Source organism: Schistocerca gregaria, chromosome 2 (genome assembly GCF_023897955.1).
Source record: "Schistocerca gregaria isolate iqSchGreg1 chromosome 2, iqSchGreg1.2, whole genome shotgun sequence".
Classification (NCBI taxonomy): Eukaryota; Metazoa; Arthropoda; class Insecta; order Orthoptera; family Acrididae; genus Schistocerca; species Schistocerca gregaria.
Genome location: NC_064921.1, coordinates 494,081,775 through 494,101,610, shown reverse-complemented (window position 1 = coordinate 494,101,610; position 19,836 = coordinate 494,081,775). Strand labels below are relative to the sequence as shown.

The window sequence follows — 19,836 nt, the reverse complement described above, 5'->3', positions numbered from 1 at the left end:
CTGGTAGCATTGCATCGGTTTTGGAATATACAGCCAGACTGTGGTAATTTCATAGCTGGCTTTGATCTTGGATGGAAGAATCACTATCAAAGGTGAGAAAAAGTGTGGGTGGGCACTAAGGAGAAATCTACCTTTTTCGTTACACAATGGACAGCAACGACACCTTGATCAGAGAGGTAAGATTGGATTTTGGCCTTCCTTAGACTGTCGAGAAGAACTTAAAGTTCTATAAGCCTCGACATGAATGGGTAGACATCGAGAAGCGAGACAGAAAGCAGCTGTGGTGCTTGAGAGTCAGTAGTGGTCTCCAAAAGCAAAGTACCATTCTGTAAACGAGAGCAGGATTTCACAAAGCCAGCAGTTGCATCAACACCTTTCTTAATAATAAACAGATTTACTATGGCGAATGACTGACCTTCAGTACATGAGACCACGAGGAACCATGTTGCAGCAGGAAGGGTCTTTGAATCATTAGCCTCTTTGTGTTTATGTTTCATAGACGCTGACTGAAGATGATTGACTCATTGTGAGGAAATTCCCATGATTACCAGCATCTCCGATGGCATGCTCCTTCCAACTGGTGACCCCTTTCACAAGGGGTTGCACCCACCTTAGGTTATTGTTCACACCTCCCAAACATCTGACAGAGGGACCAATTGGCAATTTGGTCTGAGTCTGGCCTGTACCAGGAGGTACATGCGAACCCTACCTGTTGACCCAGGGTTGGGAATTACTGTTACCCAGTACCCTGTTATGCGTCAAATGCGTGGGCCGTCCCTCAGGAGCAGAGAGGGAGGAAGAAAAAGAGGAACCTCAAACGCCAAAGAGGAGGAACGAGAGGAGAAGGGAAACAAAGAATGGAAAAGGGGGCAAAAAACAAAGATAAGACTGTTCTTACATCAACGACAGACAATGCAGAGCGTTCCCAATAACATCCCAGACATGTTCCCAAGGGAGGGGAAAAAGAAAAGCAAGAAAATAGACATGCAGCACTGAAGGGAATAAATGTTGCAAAGGCTGGGGTCTGGTGGTAGTCAAGCAATAACCCATCAAAGAGTGGCGAGCCCTCTGGGGGATATGAGGTGGTCATCACCCCTCTGCGAATGACAGGATAACATTTCAACAAGCGTCAAAAGGAATTCAGCCTTTTTTAAATAATAATTCACAGTAAAATCAAGGGAATCTAAATGGTAGGTTGTTGAAGGAGGCAATCGTAATTGAGAAATTAGTTATTGTGGAACACAAGGCGCCTATTTCCTATAATGATCATAACGAGTCGTTAAGACGTAGCGAACAAGCTGACACACAAATACGTCCTACCCAACGAGTAGGACATGCTTCACTGAAATGACATCTGTCGATTCAGCAGCTTCAGAACCCACACTGTAAGCCAAACAACCTGGGCTGCTTCCAGGATCGTCTGCACCCCATCTGTGTTACACCATGACTACTGTAGAAAGCATAACTGTAACATCCACAGATGAACATTTCGAGATTGATTAAAATTATATCGTACAAACTTCCGAAATATCGTTGCTATCGACGAACTTTAAAGTTAACAGACACGCATCTTTAGCCTACTTTGAAGCATAATTTTCACGCGAATACATGCGATAAGTGGAAATAGTAATCTGTATACTTCGGCTATTGTGCTGTTAACAAATGTTGATGTATATAGAATTTCAAATGCCAGTAGCAGTAAAAAATCGTGTGAACAAAAAGTGAACGTGGAAACCATCAAGTTAAAAAAGTACTATTTGTGATTGTTGGGCGGTTTCTGAAATAACCATGTTGCTGATTTAGTGACAAAAAGTCTTCACCGCGAGGGTCAGGCAATTTAAGTAATGGGTCGAAACGAAATTATTTTCAACCGTAGCAATAAGACGACTTAAACATTAGACCAGACCCGCCTTAAGCTTCGAGGATAGGATTCATAGTAGTATCTGCAAGCCTAGGTCTATACAGATCCCAACATGACGTCTGCGGTCTTCGTTTGCAGCTTACAACGGAAGTACCCTATGCCGAATGATTGCAACCGAGTGTAAAACATCACCCATCAAGGTCATTTACCTGCAGAACTTTGAATTTCTCTACAGTCTTATGTAATGAACCTAAGGCTTACAGAAGCTGAAGACCCTGAAGAATCATGTAGTCTTGCCCAGCAGAATACCACTGTTATAAATGAAGCATTCTCTACCAAAAAGGTAAAGATCTGCTAGCAACAACATTTATTAATATATGTCATACTTACGGAACCATCCTTCCCAGAATATAAATTGCGTTGTGTGTGTTCCTCATTCGTCAACGTTTTGATTGTGAAATTAAACACTATGCACACTTTACAAGGGCACCAAGCTGGCACACTATTTTACGGTATATCCGCAATACAGTAATCCAGTATCACAAACCGCAGTGATCACTGCCATCCACTTGTTTACCACGAGCTGTTCCATTCTGCTACGTTTGAATCAGTTCACTGAAATTCCACATTCACACAAAGAAAATTTGTGTCTGCTTTCCAAGAATTAGTGGAATTCTATAAACTTTTAATCACTCAAGTGGGCCTACGGTATGAATGATCTGAGTTATACAGTTATGCTTCAGCCATAATAAAAAAATACCACAAAAATTGTGGACTTCGAGTCTTTTATATTCATCAGAAACGAAGCGTTTAATCAAAGAAGCTAAGATTATCAAAAATGTAGAGCATCTGCATCGATTGCGTACCAAAATTCTTATATTGGATTACATTACGTGCAACTTTTGAGAATTTGCGACTGACCAAAAATTGCACAGGAGAAAAGTTTTAAGGTAAAAAATTGTTTCTAGAAAGTCCAAGATAGTGACGAGAACCTAGCTGGTAAGTAAATAACGCGATTGTACAATTACAAGTAACTCAAATAGTTATGGCCATTACCACCTATCTATTCCCTTTTTTCCAATATGCACTTTTGTTTGTTACTGGCACATAATCCTTAACCTACGGATTATGGAGAAATTTCGAAAACTATGAAATTAACAGAATATATTAGTCACATAACAAAAAATTTAATCACGAGGGTATTAACGTAAAGAAGAACGTTACGTTTATTATTGTATTAGAAATAAACGTAATTAACATACTGAGTTATATATGAACATATGAAATCTCGGTAATTAATACAAAAAGCAAGCTCTAAGACAAAAAACGACGCAACACGAAGGAATTATGTATCCTAAATCGGTAGATTTAATGTACATGTACTGAAACACGATTACAGTGTCAGAAAAACTGAATGGCTTATTCAAGAGAGCTTTACAAACCGAGCAAGTCAATAACGCGTTGGTGCACCTTTGACCCATATGCAAGCAGTTATTCAGTTTGGCACTGAAAGTTGTTGGATGTCGTCCTGAGGCTGTAACATGTCTCATTTTGTCCATCTCTGCGCATTAGATCGTCAAAATCCCGAATTGGTGGGAGGACCCTGCCATAGTGCTACAAACCACCTCAAAAGGTGAGAGAGTTGCGACTTTCGTCACCAAGGCAGAGTGTGGCAATCACGAAGACAATCAGAAGAAACTCTGCTTGTGCACGCGGGCATTATGTTGCTGCAACATGAACCCAGTGTGCCTTGTATGAAGGGCAACAAAACGGGGCGTAGAATATCATCGACATACCGCTGTGCTGTAAGGGTGCAGCTGATGGCAACGAAAGGGGTCCAGCTATGAAAAGAAATGGCACCGCTGACCATTCCTGGTTGTAGGACCATATGGCGGGCGACGGCCAGTTACGTTCACCACTGCTGTCTGGGGCGCGTCCAGCCACGTCTTCGCTGTTAAAAGAGGCTCAGTTGGAAGCGGGACTCTTCACTGAAGAAAATTCTAGTCCAGTCAATGAGATTCCAGGTGGAAGACTTGTCTGGAAACGCCCTGGATAGCGGTGGAATAGCAACCTGTAACTGAAAAACTTTCGTGATGGTCTTTGCATTGGAGAAAGATTCCAGATTAGTCCTCCACTCATAACTGGGAGGCCTCTGCCAATGGAGACGTGACCATGGGAAGAAATTGAATAAACCAACGAACATTCTACGGGTCTGAGGGTGGAACGTCAAGAATTTGATATGAAAGCTAGAAAGTCTAAAAAGAGAAATGTAAAGAGTCTAAATGTTGGGGTCAGCGAAGTGAAATGGAAAGAAGATAAGGATTTATAGCTCGACGAATACAAATATCAGCAGCAGAAAGTGTTGTAACAGGAATAGGAGGATTGGGCAGCGAATGAGTGTGTACAGTTCAGCGACAAGATTATTCTGATCGTAATCGACAACAAACCAACAATAGTTCAAGTATAAATACCGACGTCAAAGTAAACTTAGAATAATATGTGATTGTAACACTGTTTTAGAGGGAGGAATAAGAAAGTTAATGGAGAAAAAAGTCTCGGTAATAGGAGTAAGCGAGGAGAAAAACAGTTTTGCAACAAATTACAGCTAGTAATAACTATTACACTGTTCAAAAATCAATAGATGGCAATATACTTTGAAAAGGCCTGGAGACACGTGAAGATTCAAACTAGATTGACATATTACGAAACTACATATTGAATTTTAAGCTGTACCCATTATCACATACAGATTCAGAACATAATTTACTAATGATGATTAAACTGTTTGAAAGAGTCGTCCGGAACAATCAGTTGGGATACTAAAGTACAGAGGAATAATGAACTATGTATAAAGTTCTCTAAGGCTGTAGACGCTTCGGTCATAAATAACAATCGGAAATTCAGTTGAGGAATTGAATTCTTGAAAAAGGTCATCAGAGAAGCTAGAAAAATATAAGTATAAGGCAGATAACTGCGAAGAAATCTTGGCTAATGGAAGTACTTCAATCAATCAATCGACGAAGTACGTAACTGGAAAATACTCATGGAAAAATAATATATCAGTGTATGTCATTTAGGAAGGAAGTAAATAGGAGGTGCAAGGAAGAGAGGAATGGATGCAGGAAATTTTGAAGAAATATTAAAAGAAATGGCCGTCCGATGGACTACTTCAGTATATAGGAAAGTCAAAACCACCCTATATGGAATTAAAAGCAAGGGCGTCAACCTTAAAGTGTGCAATGAGAATTCCGCTGTTAAACGTAGAGGGTTTAGAGGGAACAGGTGGAAAGAACACTTTGAAAGCCTTTTCGAGGGGGGCGGGGGCGCAAGAAAAGTCGAACGACATTATAGAAGATATGGGAGTCGATATCGAAGACATAGGAGGTCCAGTATTAGAGTCAGAACTATCACTCAATCAGCTTTACAGCTCAGACATCCAGTTTGCTGGACAGGATGTAGGAGAATGATAAACTGATCTGTTAGACGACGATCAGTTTGGCTTTGGGAAAGGCAAAGCAACCAGAGAGGGGTCTGACGCCGCATTCGATAAAATCAAAATTTAACAAAATCTAAGGATCTTCAAAGGATTTGTTTACCTAGAAAAAACGACGTTCGAAATTCTCAGGAAAATAAGTGTAAGTCGCGAGGAAAGAGGAGTAATATACAATATTACAAATGAAGAGGTAACAGTAACAACGTAAAACCAAGAACGAAGTGCTCTGATTGAAAAAAAAAAAAAAAAAAAGATGGCAGACAATGACGTAGTCTCAGCCTTACTGCCCAATTCATACATCGAATAAGCATAGACGTAACTAAAGTTCAGGTGTGCCTTAAAATTTGGGGTGAAACGATCTGAATCTCAAGTTCTGCTTATGACATTGCTATCCTCGGCGAAGGTGAACAAAAATTACAAGACTTGTTGAATGGAATGAACAGCTCAATGAGCAAACACTATGGATTGAGAGAATTGCAGGAAGGCTGAAGTAATGAGTAGCAGAAATGAAATTGGCGATGAACTTATTAAAACTGCCTGCCACGAAGTAGACTAAGCGAAAGATATCTGCTACCTTGGAATCTAAATACCATGACGGACGGACAAAAAAAAAAAAAAAGACATAGATAAAGACGACATTCCTCGTCAAAAGCAAACTATTATCAAATGCTGGCTTTAATATGAGGAAGAAATTTCTGAGAATATATGTTCGGATCACAGAAATGTATGTAAGTGAATAATGAACTTTGAGAAAACTGCGAAAGAAGACAATCGAAGCGATGGAGATGTGCTGCTACAGAAGATGGCGAACTTAGTTGCACTCATTAAGAAATGAGTGATGTTCCCAGAGGGATCTGGGAGGAGAGCAACATTTCGAAAACACAAGTAGAAGCAGGGCGATAGGGCGTGTGTGAAGACACCAAGGAATAACTTCCATGGTACTTGGAGGTGTAGAGAATATAAACTATAAAAGTCCGTGCACAGAATATATCCATGAAATCTGTGAGTAGAGGAAGTGTTACTCAGAAGAAATACTGGAAAAAGCAATGAACCTTCAGTGTTACTCTAACACACCGAAAGGAGGGCATTGAAAGTATGGATTGAAGTCCCGTCGACCACGAGATGCTAAGAAAGTATTTGATCGGGATGATTTGCCTTTAGCGTCTGAAGGAAACCCCGGAAAATCAATCTAGATTGACAGATGGCAGATCTAAACCTGCCTCGTCCCAAATACGAGACGAGTGTGCTATCCGGTAGGCCATGTCGAAATAGGCACTTCCGATAGCGTGATAAAGCTTTACCGCACCAAGATAGGTTTTTCCTTGAATACTTGCACTTAATGTCTGCAAACACCTGTACTACCAAGAACAAAATGACATCAGTTTTAGTCTCCAAACATACAGGTGTTTAAGACAGCACAGTTCTCTGAGCAGCAGCACCTGGCTCCAGCATAATGGTCCATCAGAACATTTGTGTTGGTTGCAGAGGACAAGTCTATGTTGAGAAGCCTCAGGAGTGTCAAGCAGTCACTATTGCTTAGCCATTTGCTTGCCTAATTTAAAGACCTTACACGTTTTATTCACTTTGTCCATTTAAAGAGACGTTTATTACTCTAATTGCCAACAACGGAGCTGATAGCTCGAAGCATCTACGTATTTCACGACAAGAAAATCCTGCCGAATGATTACTTCCGTAGTACCAATCACGTAATGTGTTTTTAAAAGCATAATTAACTTGTTGCAAATTTATAAGAATATAGTTTTTAAAATTAACTTTTTTATAATTACCTCAATCTAATAATGACTGCGCGTCGCTCTCAATGAAAAATTCATTTCCTGAGAGACATAGTAATGAGTGTGGTTTAACTGTCATTCCTTCTAATTGCCTTTCCTCTCTCGTAATTGGTGACTTCATTGAAATCCACCACTCCAGCTGGTAATTAGATTATTAATATAACTGACTTCAATTACTAATCGTCCTCAAACGTGTAGGCTCTGAATTGGTTTTAAAGGAAGCTTAACTGATTACTAAATCTTTACTTCAATAGGCATGGTTTCTTTGAAAGTATGCCGTCGAGACCCTGAGACACGCATCGCCTGGACTATGACATTCTTACTGCCTAAGCCGAATACAACTCTACGATTACATACAGAGGCGTGAAGGAAGACTGGCAGTGAATGAATGTCTAAGAATAAGAAATAGAATATATGATCTTTTGATACACTTTGGAATGATGCTCGAAATCACGTACAGCAATTTAAGTACTCATGTTAATGACGTAACGAGACATCTGATTCAAACAAGGGGAAGGTCTGAAACGCGGGTCACAGATTTTGACTAAGTTTTGCAAGGACATGCTATAGTGAAAATAGACACATAGGTGTTTCGACTTTTTTGCTAGACAGTCCTTAGTTTTCGAAAAAATCTACATGTTCAAATGTGTGCGAATTTCTACGGGACCAAACTGTTGAGGCAAAAAATCTATGTCTTAGTTTGTGACAAAGTATTTTCAATGCAATACATTGAAATTGCGTCTAAAACATTTATTAATATGGGGGCCAAAATGAATAATGTTTACGATATTTACGTTTTAGTGTTTTTCGTTCGGTAGCTTGGGTACCAGCCATTCTACGCGTCCAACCGTGAGAGATCGATGTCCGAGCGGTCGAGGCATTAAACTACCAAACCGCTAGCCTGTGTTCGTTTCTTGATCGTGGCAATTTTTCCATTCGATATTTTTCAGTGTATCTGATATTTTGATAATCAGAATACTTTTCCCGTGACTAAGTAAAATATCTGGTGTAAACATCTAATAAAGATAATTTACGGACAGTTATTTTCATCGTGATAAATAGTACGAAATGATCCTTACTGATTGTCTATTCGTGAGCGTTCTCGCAAACAGAGTGATATCGAAACAAATTTCTCGCACCACGCCCAACACACGAACGAAATCTCTTTGCATTGACACGGTTTTCGGTACATTATTCGTGAGAAATTTGATTCACATTACTAAAAACAAATCTATCAAATATCAATTTGGGTGCGTATCCAACGTATAAAAGCATACGGACAACTGGTTACGTACCAACGCATGAATTTTGATAGCACCCGCCCTGTCTCAATTCACTTTTCTCCTGTGGTGTCTCATGATTCTGAAGTCGTGCGGTGAAATTCTTAATCGATCGGAAAAAGTAAACACACGATTGACAATGAGAAAGATTGCAATGGCGTCACTTCCACGGTGCAGGACGGTTCAGAATCATCTACGAAAGTCCTATGTACAACGTCATGAATCACGATGAGAATAACTGCCTATACATTATAGTGCATACTTATTCAATTACTAATCAGACCTACGGATGTTTTACTTTAGAAAAGGCAAATTAAAGTACTCCGATTACCAGAATGTTATCAGATACATCGAAAATAAGTTCATGAAATGATTATTGTACTTTTTCTCAATCACCTTTTACTTTCAATTTGTTTTTTTGCAAAACTAGATCTCACGCTGCTCCATTTTACACTTTATTTGCCTGCATCGCACTCTTCATTTAGCTATAAAAAATTTGGAGAAAAATCCATTGCGTAATTTGACCAACAAATGTAGAAACAAATCTATCGCTCGGAACATGTTATCTTAAAAAGTAGCGTACAATGAGTGGTGTAACATATCACACGAGACTGACCGCATTACTGAGAGCTAAAGGAGAAATTTGCAATACGCGAGCGCCGACATTTCCGCAGATCATTAAATTTACTCACCATTTCCTTTAAAAAGTCGCGAGAGGATTTATCCTTATAATAGTTAAAGCTGGGCACTTCAATGTTGTTTTGAACACCACAGCACTTCACCATACATGGTCCTGTAAGGGGCGGTATGTCATTGCCTTCAGACCATTGAATTTACTGACCCGACCAGCTAGAAGGGGACCTACAGTTTAACGTGAACTTTAAACATCAATGCTACCCGCCATTTTTCGCGCTGACAAACTCTCACAGGACTAAAGTGGTATAAAAATACTAGGAGTGTGCTGTATGCCTCTGACTCAAAGCACTCTTCTCAATGCTCTTGAAATAAATCAACCCTTCACGTACAAATTTCCAGCAGTGAAAAATTGATATCGCTCAACTTAGTGCCTCTACACCACTGGTCGTCAAACCTTTACTTACAGCTTTCAGCCTACGTATTGTACGATATCACGCCAAATATTTTTAGAGAAAAAATATATTTGAACTACGGGCATTTTCCTGAAGGCTTACGTATCAATTTTCCGTATGTAAGCGGGTACTGTGGCCAGGGACATCACAACAGGATCCCATATTTTTCTGATTTCAGGACATTTTCTAGCGTCTTCACGTCTTAGTGTCTGAAAGAACAACATGCATTGCAGTAGACCGTGTACAATCTGTCTTTTGTATTGTGCCAAATTTAACAGAACAGATTTTAGAATAATACTTAATTCAAAATTGTCACAAAGGTATAGAACGATGGATGATAGCTTTGTACATAAAATGGTTTAGAAGTCAATTTTATTTGTTTTATTATCCGTATTTTTTTTTGGAAGTAACGCTCACTGGGGTGAACACCTTGGTCATTTTTCCGGGTCTGACGCCATGTCGGCGTTAGCGGTACACAGAAGAAACTATCGAACAAATAAATACCAAGGAACTATGTAAGCCGGAGTATGTTTAAAGATCGTGATCGAAAAATTATCACTCTCCGTACAAGTGAGATAGCAAGAATAATATAAATGACTAATCTGTCAGACGACAAACCTTTATACTGCAAATAACGTCTGACGATTTCGATGTACAGAGAAAAAAAAAAAAAAAAAAAACCACACACACACACACACACACACACACACACACACACACACAATACTCACTTTTCCGCTCCTGGCCACTTCACCACACCTTCCCCTATCGATCTTACTAATAATGAGCAGTACGTTATATTAGTTACATCAATTAGTGTGAGAATATATATATATATATATATATATATATATATATATAAATTTGAAGATGACAGTCTATAATGCGCATTCACAAATTCATGTTACTTTCGTTTGACATTTATGCTATATCATTGGAAAACAAAACCTTCCCCCCCCCCCACATGACATTATTAACCCCACAGTGGCCACGCTACATACCACCCTGTACACGACTTAGCTCACGGGCGAATTCACCTACGTCAATCAGAATTAAGTGGCTTCTAAAATATTACTGTAAGTATTTTTGCTTGTTAGTGAGCAAGAGAAATACGTCACAAGCTCTTAACGTTAGTTGATGTTTCTGGATTCGGCTGTTAATTGACGTATACAAACTGCCCCGCATGCGGCATTTGCTTGTACCAGTCTGCAGAGACTCGATAAGCAAATTCCAGCATATGTATGTCGGTATGCTCGCACAAGCTTGCGTGACTGAAAAAGATGCCTAAGATAGCTAAGACAACTCGAAAGCTTGCGCGAAAACATCCTATAAACGATCAAATATGCTTGCACGAGTTTATCGTGCGCGCCTGCCAAGCTTGCCGAAGTGCAGCTTTTTTTAATGAACAATGAAAATACATTTAGACGCTCATTTCACACAGGGACCTATTTAACAGCTAACGATGTCTTGGCCAGAACAAAATTAAGTTCAGAAATTATCGGTGTTAACTATCAAGATTTTCTGTGAAGATATGGACAAAAATTTATAAATCACATCTCACGAGTTTATATTCTCGTGCCCAACGCCAGTAAACCTGTATAACAGGAGTAATATGATTTGCCGCCTATCTACTGTTAAGCAAAAAACTACGAGTTACAAGATATCCTGTGCCAAATTACACTTCTCTAAGAATTAACAATTACCCGCAGTTCGGGGCTGTTGATGGAACTGGGCGGCGAGTTAAGCGACGTGTACTGTGGCACGACGATGATTGCTGTGTGAAAGGAAACTGCAGAGGTTTCTGTTTTCCACGCAACAGAAAACCTGGTGTCGCGCTTCCTGGTGGCCGTGACACAAACTACCATACTATATCCAGGGTAAACAAACTCTCAGGCTGTAAATAAATACTGAAGCTTGTGCTATGATAGGTATTCCACATGCCAATATTTCATAATCGGTTCAAATTTTTGAAATGAGATTTATAGCAAATGTTATGCTAAAGACTGCACATTTTGTTGTAAGGATAATACACGTAACATTTTTATTCGTCGTGATATGATACTTTTTTTAATGGACTTTACTGTTATCTACCACAATTTGATGTCGAGGAGAACTTACGATGGATATGCTCGCGGAGGTCATATTGCATGGGGCATCTGCTGCCTCTTCAAAGAGTAGTCAAGTGCGTTTTCTCTGAAGATATGAATACTGATGTTGTTTCTATAGTGTGCACATGGAATCAGACCAACCAAACTGCAGACAGTATTTAATGCGACGCCCAGAGTCAACGGTAGACATCATCTTAATTCTCATTAATAGAGGCTACAGACTGATCTGGCATGATATCCAATTCAAAGGAATAACAATGACAGCAAAACATCGGTAGCAACAACCTGCAACTGTTCTGGAGAATGTAGGTTTATAGCAATTTCTATTGTGTTGCAAAGACTAATAAGACACCGTCTACCAAATCTCAGGTAGTGTCTAAGCATTTTCTGCTTCACAACTGAATTAATATCACTCCGTCTCTCGTGGCTCCTTATACACCACAATCTGCAAGGGACCATCAGACTTGCCAATCATGGATTTTTATAAGTCTTCGGGACGTTGTACAGGGACTCGTGCTGAGTACCTGGCTAAAAAGTGTAAGAGACGTGTGACTAGGACCTCCCGTCGAGTAGACCGTTCCCCGGGTGCAAGTCTTTCGATTTGACGCCACTTCAGCGACTTGCGCGTCGATGGGCATGAAATGATGATAATTAGAACAACACAACACCCAGTAACTGAGCGGAGAAAAATCTCCTACCCAGCTGGGAATCGAACCCGGGCCCTTAGAATTTACATTCTGTCGCGCTGACCACTTTTTGTTTAAATTCTTCTCATTTTGTTCGATTTCTTTTGTTGCATTTGTTCGGTGCGAATGTCCCTTGACACCCGTTCAAGTTAAGTCTTGAGCAATTGACTAAGTTTTTTATTACAGAGGACAGCTAACCCTCTGCCGGAACACGATGAGCTACCGTGCCGGCAGTAAGTTTGGAATTTGCGACGATCACTCAGTCGCCGGGGGCCGACGTAGCGGCTTTTCATGCGACGGCCCCTAGTTTATGAGACAATCGAAACTGAAGTTTTATATATACGTCCTATGCCCTTAACGGTAATAGTATGTCGACCAAACGAGTGTAGCGAAGCAGCTAAGGTAGACGGCTATCACGCTAGTGCCGGCTTTAGTGGCAGTGCGGTTCTAGGCGCTGAAGTCTGCGGTCGGAGGTTCGAATCCTGCCTCGGGCAGTGATTTGTGTGCTGTCCTTAGGTTAGTTAGGTTTAATTAGTTCTAAGTTCTAGGCGACTGATGACCTCAGAAGTTAAGTCCCATGGTGCTCAGAGCCATATGAACCATTTTTATCACGCTAGTGATACGTATTCAAATCCACACTGGGAGCCGGCCGCGGTGGTCTCGCGGTTCTAGGCGCGCAGTCCGGAACCGTGCGACTGCTACGCTCGCAGGTTCGAATCCTGCCTCGGGCATGGATGTGTGTGATGTCCTTAGGTTAGTTAGGTTTAAGTAGTTCTAAGTTCTAGGGGACTAATGACCACATCAGTTGAGTCCCATAGTGCTCAGAGCCATTTGAACCACACTGAGAACTTTTTTCTTCGATTTCATCGTACAGAATATCAATAAGTAGTATATGTCATGCAAAATTATTCAAAAATATTCATTTTCACCGTAGTATTTCCATTAATAAATCAGTCATTGCAGCAAACTATCTTCAGTTAATGGGTATTCTGTTTGTTACGAAATACGTTCCTGAATCGTCTTACTCGTTATCGCTCGCCGTGCTAGAAAAGAATTGATGACGGTAGGGGTCGCAGCCGCACCCAGAACACAAATTCGTGAAACACCACATGAATTTAATGAAAGCTAATACCTTGCACGCCGAGTAGTCAGAAGCGATACCGGAAGAAATAGTTTAATTTTCAAAAGATTGTTCTCTTTTCAATCAACTTCGATGCGAACCACTAGTACTTGATCATTCCTGTGAAAGCAGATGCACTAAACTGTTGTATTTTTATGGCATGTTCCCTCTAAGCGATTTCTCTGGTAGTCTCTAGCACCTGAGGAGCATTTTGAATTTTTTTCGTGAAATTTTTTGGTTAATGAGTCAACTTGTCAATTCTTTTTTGAGCAAACCGACCAGATTTCCCTGACGGTTCTAGAACACATGAGAAAACGTAAGTGAATATCTTTTCTGACGCGGTTATAGTGTACCTTGCAGTGAAAGAATCAGTAATCTTGTTGAACTCGGTTTTCGCTCCTTGTTCGGAAAGAGATCTATTGAAAGTAGATTGCTACTGGCATCGGTACTGATTTCATTATCAGGACAAAATAGGCGTCAGTACTTTCGTCTGGAATAACATATATTGTGTTAGTTATCTTATGTTAACTGGGGACCTAGAAACGACGGAGAGGCTCCGTCCCCGCTGGAGCCGCAGTGGTCCTCAACCCCACGACGACTACCGCAGTCCACTTCACCCCTCCAGCCGTCCCACACCGAACCCAGGGTTATTGTGCGGTTCGGCCCCCGGTGGACTCCCCGGGAACGTCTCACACCAGACGAGTGTAGCCCCTATGTTTGCATGGTAGGGTAATCGTGGTGTACGCGTACGTGGAGAACTTGTTTGCGCAGCAATCGCCGACATAGCGTAGCTGAGGCGGAATAAGGGGAACCAGCCCGCATTTGCCGAGGCAGATGGAAAACCACCTAAAAACCATCCACAGGCTGGCCGGCTCACCGGACCGCGACACAAATCCGCTGGGCGGTTTCGTGCAGGGGACCGGCGCTCATTCCCGCCGTGAAAGCCGTGCGTTATACCGCACGGCCAATCGGGCGGCCATAGCATATATTACTTAATGATATTCTGAAAGATAAAACAGGAAAAAAAGAAAAAGCACACATGCTGGACTTGAACCGATAGCGCCAGTGTGGTAGCCCTGAACCTTAGCTACTGCGCCACCCTCGCTTGGTCGAACCACGTTTGGTGCTACAAGTACAGGAGGTACGCATAAAACTTCAGCATCGATTTTCTATGAAACTAGAGGCCGTCACATGGAAGGGCGTTAACTACGTACTCAGGACAGATCCCTCTGCGGCACGCCGAAGACACATCAAAATCTGCGATTAACAGGTCTGATGGTCCCCTTGTCTGTATTGTTACTAAAGTCTTGCAAACGTTTTAAGTCTCTGACTTGTTCTGGATTTGTCTTTTCTTTTTCTTCAGCAATCATTGATCAGATCATCCTACATAAAGGTTTATATGCCCTTGTTGAAAACTTAGGAACAAGAATAATTCACTAGGAATCTGAAGAAATGGTGAAATATGTGAAGGGTATGGGAAGCACGGGAGCATTTTCGGCAGGGCCCTCCAATTACCAGCCGGCCGCGGTGGTCTAGTGGTTCTAGGCGCTCAGTCCGGAACCGCGCGACTGCTACGGTCGCAGGTTCGAAACCTGCCTCGGGTATGGATGTGTGTGATGCCCTTAGGTTAGTTAGGTTTAAGTAGTTCTAAGTTCTAGGGGACTGATGGCCACAGATGTTAAGTCCCATAGTGCTCAGAGCCATTTTGAACCTCCAATAACCTCGAGATTTTGATGAGCTAACGATCCAGTCGGTCATAACTTGGTACAGTATCCCTCAGCAGGACATCCAACAACTCTATCTTTGCCAAGTGCAATAACTGGTTACATATGAGCCAGCAGGGGACCAGCGCGTTACTGACTTGCTCAATTTGTAAAGCTCTTTCTCTTGAATAAATCGTCCAATTTTTCTGAAATTGTAATTTTGTTTGTCTGTTCGCGTACATCACATCTATTGATTTCCTTCACACTGGGATAATCATTTCGTGAAGCGTCGTTTTCTTTGTCTTAGAATATCGCACTTACAACAAAAAACGAAAACAATGTATCGAAATACAGTACCCTGTTAAGTTAAAGGTATCACCTGCTAAAATTGTGAATTATGTATATAGGAATTTACGAGGGGACTTCAAAGAGTACCGGCCGTTGTGACTGAGCAGTTTTAGGCGCTTCAGTCTGGAGCCGCGCGACCACTACGTTCGCGGGTTCGAATCCTGCCTCGGTCATGGATGTGTGTGATGTCCTTAGGTTAGTTAGGTTTAAGTAGTTCAAATTTCTAGGGGACTGATGACCTCAGATGTTAAGTTCCATAGTGCCCAGAGCCATTTTACCCATTTTGAACTTCAAAGAGTAAGTTACACATTATTACGGCAGGCTACTTAACTTTTATTGAACGCTGCAGTACACGTCAAATTGATAGGTATGAGCCTCTATTTTTCAACGCAGTGACCAAGCCTCTGTAAAAAACGGTTGGAACGTTATACCAATCGTTCGGTACCTCGACGACGGAAATCCGCCCCTTGGTCACGGAGTAATTCGAGAAGGGCTGTGTGAAGGTTTTCAGCGTTGAAAAATCTGTTTCTCTCCGAATGTTCTTTTAGCTTGCCGAAGAGGTGTAGATCGAGTTACGCTAGACCTTGCATCCTGGGCAGTATCACATACGTCCTTGTTGCCTTGGTCAAATTGTCGGTACACAAAAGAATTGCGTCTGTAGGAAACCGGGAACACGTATTCTGTCTTCTGACAGTAGGTTTCTCTTGTTGCACGATGTCACTACAGTTGTCTCCCAACGCAGAGGTTTGAATTTTGATTCATTGGTGCCTGCAGCCTTCCTCTGTGATAGACGCCTCGAGACGTCACGCTCACGCTCGGCTACGCTTCTAACAGTTAGGTGTCGACACACGCCAAGAAACTGGTCAGGTGCGAGCAGACTCGCGCACTGGGTTCCGTGCAAACTTAGTTATGTATGCAGGCGATTCATCCATTCGGGAGATCGAAGGTATTAACGAGTTTTGCCTGTGACCGACATTGATACTGGCAAGATATGGGTCCCAGGGATTCCAAGACTTTCGAGAATGTTTTAACCTCAAGTCTGACGTGAGACAAGAAATGACAAAAAGAAATATTTTTTGTGTGGTGTAATTACAACTTAATAATTTCAGATCTTTTCCTTTCCTTATACTCTTAAACCTTATGTCTTGCCAGATTTTCATGTATGCCTTCAATCAAAATATGTGACATAAATGGCCATATCCCTTGACTGAATTCACGTAGAGGCTTAAAAGTTTTACACAGCCAAAGTGCCATAGACCTTACAACACTAATAAGCCAAGGCATTGTGAGCACTACCCACCGCGAGGTTGGGTGCCTCCTGTTGCTGTTGCGGGCACGTGACGCAGTAAAGGTACTATTTCGCTGTGACTGCCCGCCGTAGCGGCGGGTAGTAACTGCCAAACGTAACTGCCGACCGTCACTGCCTGTGTATTTCGTTGAGACTGCTGACCGCAGCGGCCACGCCACTCAGTGAGTTACCTCTGTAAAAAGGAACACGCACGCGGGTTCGCAACATGGATGCTAATACCATTCTAGGTTTTTTGGTGGACGAGGAAGAAGAAGAGGAAATTATTGCAATGCTTACAAGGTCTTGTCCCCACAGCATTTTTCAAACACGGAAAAGTGAAGGAATTTATGCTAACTTAGTAACCGGTCACTTGCGAAACGATGAAGAGAGGTTCAGAAATTTCTTTAGACTTAACCCATCTCAGTTCGATTTTGTTTTAAGTCTGGTGAAAGAAGATATAGCAGGAACAGCTACCAGTGCAGTGCAAACTCCAATAGAAGCCGACGAAAAAATGGCAGTGACTTTACGGTAAGTAGCTGTATAAAAATATACCTAGGTATTTATCAACAATGGTTTAAAAGGGATAATTTTGTATCTCTATGAAATAACATAAATTTCTATTAAAATAATAGGTTTATTTGGAAACGACTCAAAGCCTGTACAGTTTGTTGTTTATTTTTACATTATATTTACACTGTGTTTACGTTATGATTAGTAATTATTTTCAAAAGTAGTATCACCTGCTTACGGTTCGACGTTTATTAATGGGGTGAAAGTGTAAGTACCGTCTCCAACAGATGAAGTTCGTTCAGACGGGGATGAAAGGGAAGACGAGCCGGAAGGACTGATGATGACAGGTAGTGGCACATGAGATGATTCTGAAGAACTGTCAAGTCCCGTAACAGAGCTTAAAATGTCAATTTTCACTTTATTAATGAGGTAGTTTCCTAATGGACTGTGCGCTACTTCTCATCAACAGCCCCACATCATCTTCCGGGTCCCAATTATTAGCCAAGCGCTGCAGCAATTCCAATCGTTGTTGGCCCCTTTGGTTGGTTGAATCCCAGTGTGTTTTCCTCGATCTGCGAGCTGAGATGGAAGAGTTGGCAGCAGCTGCGTCACTAGAGGACAAGGACGCATTGGCTTGTGGAGTGTCAGGCCCTGTTTCATTGGCATTTTGTCCGTCTTCGTCAGATAGCACTCCTTGTTGGCTCCTTTAGCGGAGCACTACAAAAAGACGACCGCTCCCTTTCTACATCTCTCAAAAAGCCTAGTCTGCTGAACAACGCCCATTTTCTTGTTGAACTTGGTGCTGCAGAACCAGTTTGCCGTTGTTCTTTTCGAACTGTTTTCCAGTAGTTATCTCTGATGTCTTTCCATCTCTTCTTACACTGGTTACCTAAAACGGAACGATATTTGTTTAGCTGTGTAATTAGGACAAGACATATTATTTATGTTTCACTAATTAATAATAATTATGGTTTGTGTTAGAGGTTTCTAGCTACAGGGGAGAGTTTCGTGTCCCTTGGATATAGTTTCCGGATATCACCAAGCTACGTGAGCATCATAGTTCGTAAAACAGTAGAAGCTATGTGCCAACACTTGGCACCTATCTTCCTGCCTCCTCCATCTCGAGAACCTTTCAGGGAAGGTGCGAAAGAATTCAACACTCTTTGGGGTTTCCCTAACTGATGTGCTGCGATTGATGGGAAACATATAAGGATAGGTATCCTGGAAAAAGTGGTTCCCTTTTCTGGAATTACAAAGGGTACTTCTCCATAGTACTTCTGGCATTGGTTGATGCGAACTGTAAATTCGTTGCGATAGACGTAGGTTCATATGGGAAAGAAGGAGACAGTGGCATATTTAATAAGTCAGCAATGGGGAAAATGATCATGAAAGGAGACGTGTTTCCAGCAGATGAAGAGCTTCCGTTAAGTGGCATCAAGATGCCATTCGATATAGTAGGCGACGAGGCATTCCGCTCTGCGAAAGCATATTCTGAAGCCTTATACTCGCTCGTCTGCCCAGCAAGATAAATCAAAAGCGACCTTCAACTATAAATTGTCACGAGCGCGCCGAGTTTCCGAAAACGGTTTTGGACTTTTGTGTCAGGTATTTCGAGTGTTCTACACAAATCTGAATCTGTAACCTAACACATTTGATAAACTCGTTACAGCTTGTTGCTGTCTACACAATCTCCGCAGGGACGCCTATTTAGAAAATAAGAGAACGACCTTTTTGTGAACTTGACCATGACGTGAGTTTACCACAGAACATTATTCCCCTGCCCCGAACAGGGGGATTCTACCAAGCTGAAGGGTTTCAGGTACGAGATACATTTAAGAATTACTGCTGTGAACCTACAAATCAATGATTACTACCTGGAAAAGAACTGTTCAAATGTGTGTGAAATCTTATGGGACTTAACTGCTAAGATCGCCAGTCCCTAAGCTTACACACTACTTAACCTAAATTATCCTAAGGACGAACACACACACCAATGCCTGAGGGAGGACTCGAACCTCCGCCGGGACCAGCCGGAAAAGAACTAAGGCTCAAATAAGGGAAATAAATTATTGTTACTACTCGTAACGACTATTGTTGTAATAGTTTGGTGACAGAAACAATGGAAGCATTATTGTAGCCTCCATATTGTACAATGTGTCACAGTAGGGAAAAAACATATATAAATGAATGTGTATATGCAAAACACTTACCATATTTTTTCATTGCTTCTTCTACTTCCACACCTTATCCTTTGCCATCACATTTCTGAAATCTGTATGCCTACGATCATACAGTATAGAGTATCTGCTCACATACTCCACTAACTGTTCGTCGCCGTCATCGTGAAAACTTTTCTTCAACATAGCGCGTCGTTGATTTCTGCAGTCGTCACACACCTGGCTGCTTCTGCAGCGGCCGAGACGCATCAGTCGCGCTGACGTCACGACCGCTGACTGCCGAGCAGTTACGACATGCTTTGCTCAAGAGCAGTAGTCAACTGTTAGCAGTCACTGCCTGCCGCTACGGCCGGCAGTTGCAGCGAAATAATATCTTAAGAA

The 19,836-nt window shown here is 41.6% G+C and overlaps 1 protein-coding gene across 1 annotated transcript in view; it reads right to left on the bottom strand.

Moving 5' to 3' along the window:
• The window catches only part of LOC126328094 (uncharacterized), a 33,032-nt gene extending 21,572 nt beyond the window's left edge, over positions 1 to 11,460 (bottom strand). Inside the window, exon 1 of the mRNA XM_049995980.1 lies at positions 11,219 to 11,460. The gene's annotated coding sequence lies outside the window, so the exon portion shown is untranslated. The remainder of the gene's footprint in view (positions 1 to 11,218) is intronic.
• Between the last annotated feature and the right edge of the window lie 8,376 nt (positions 11,461 to 19,836).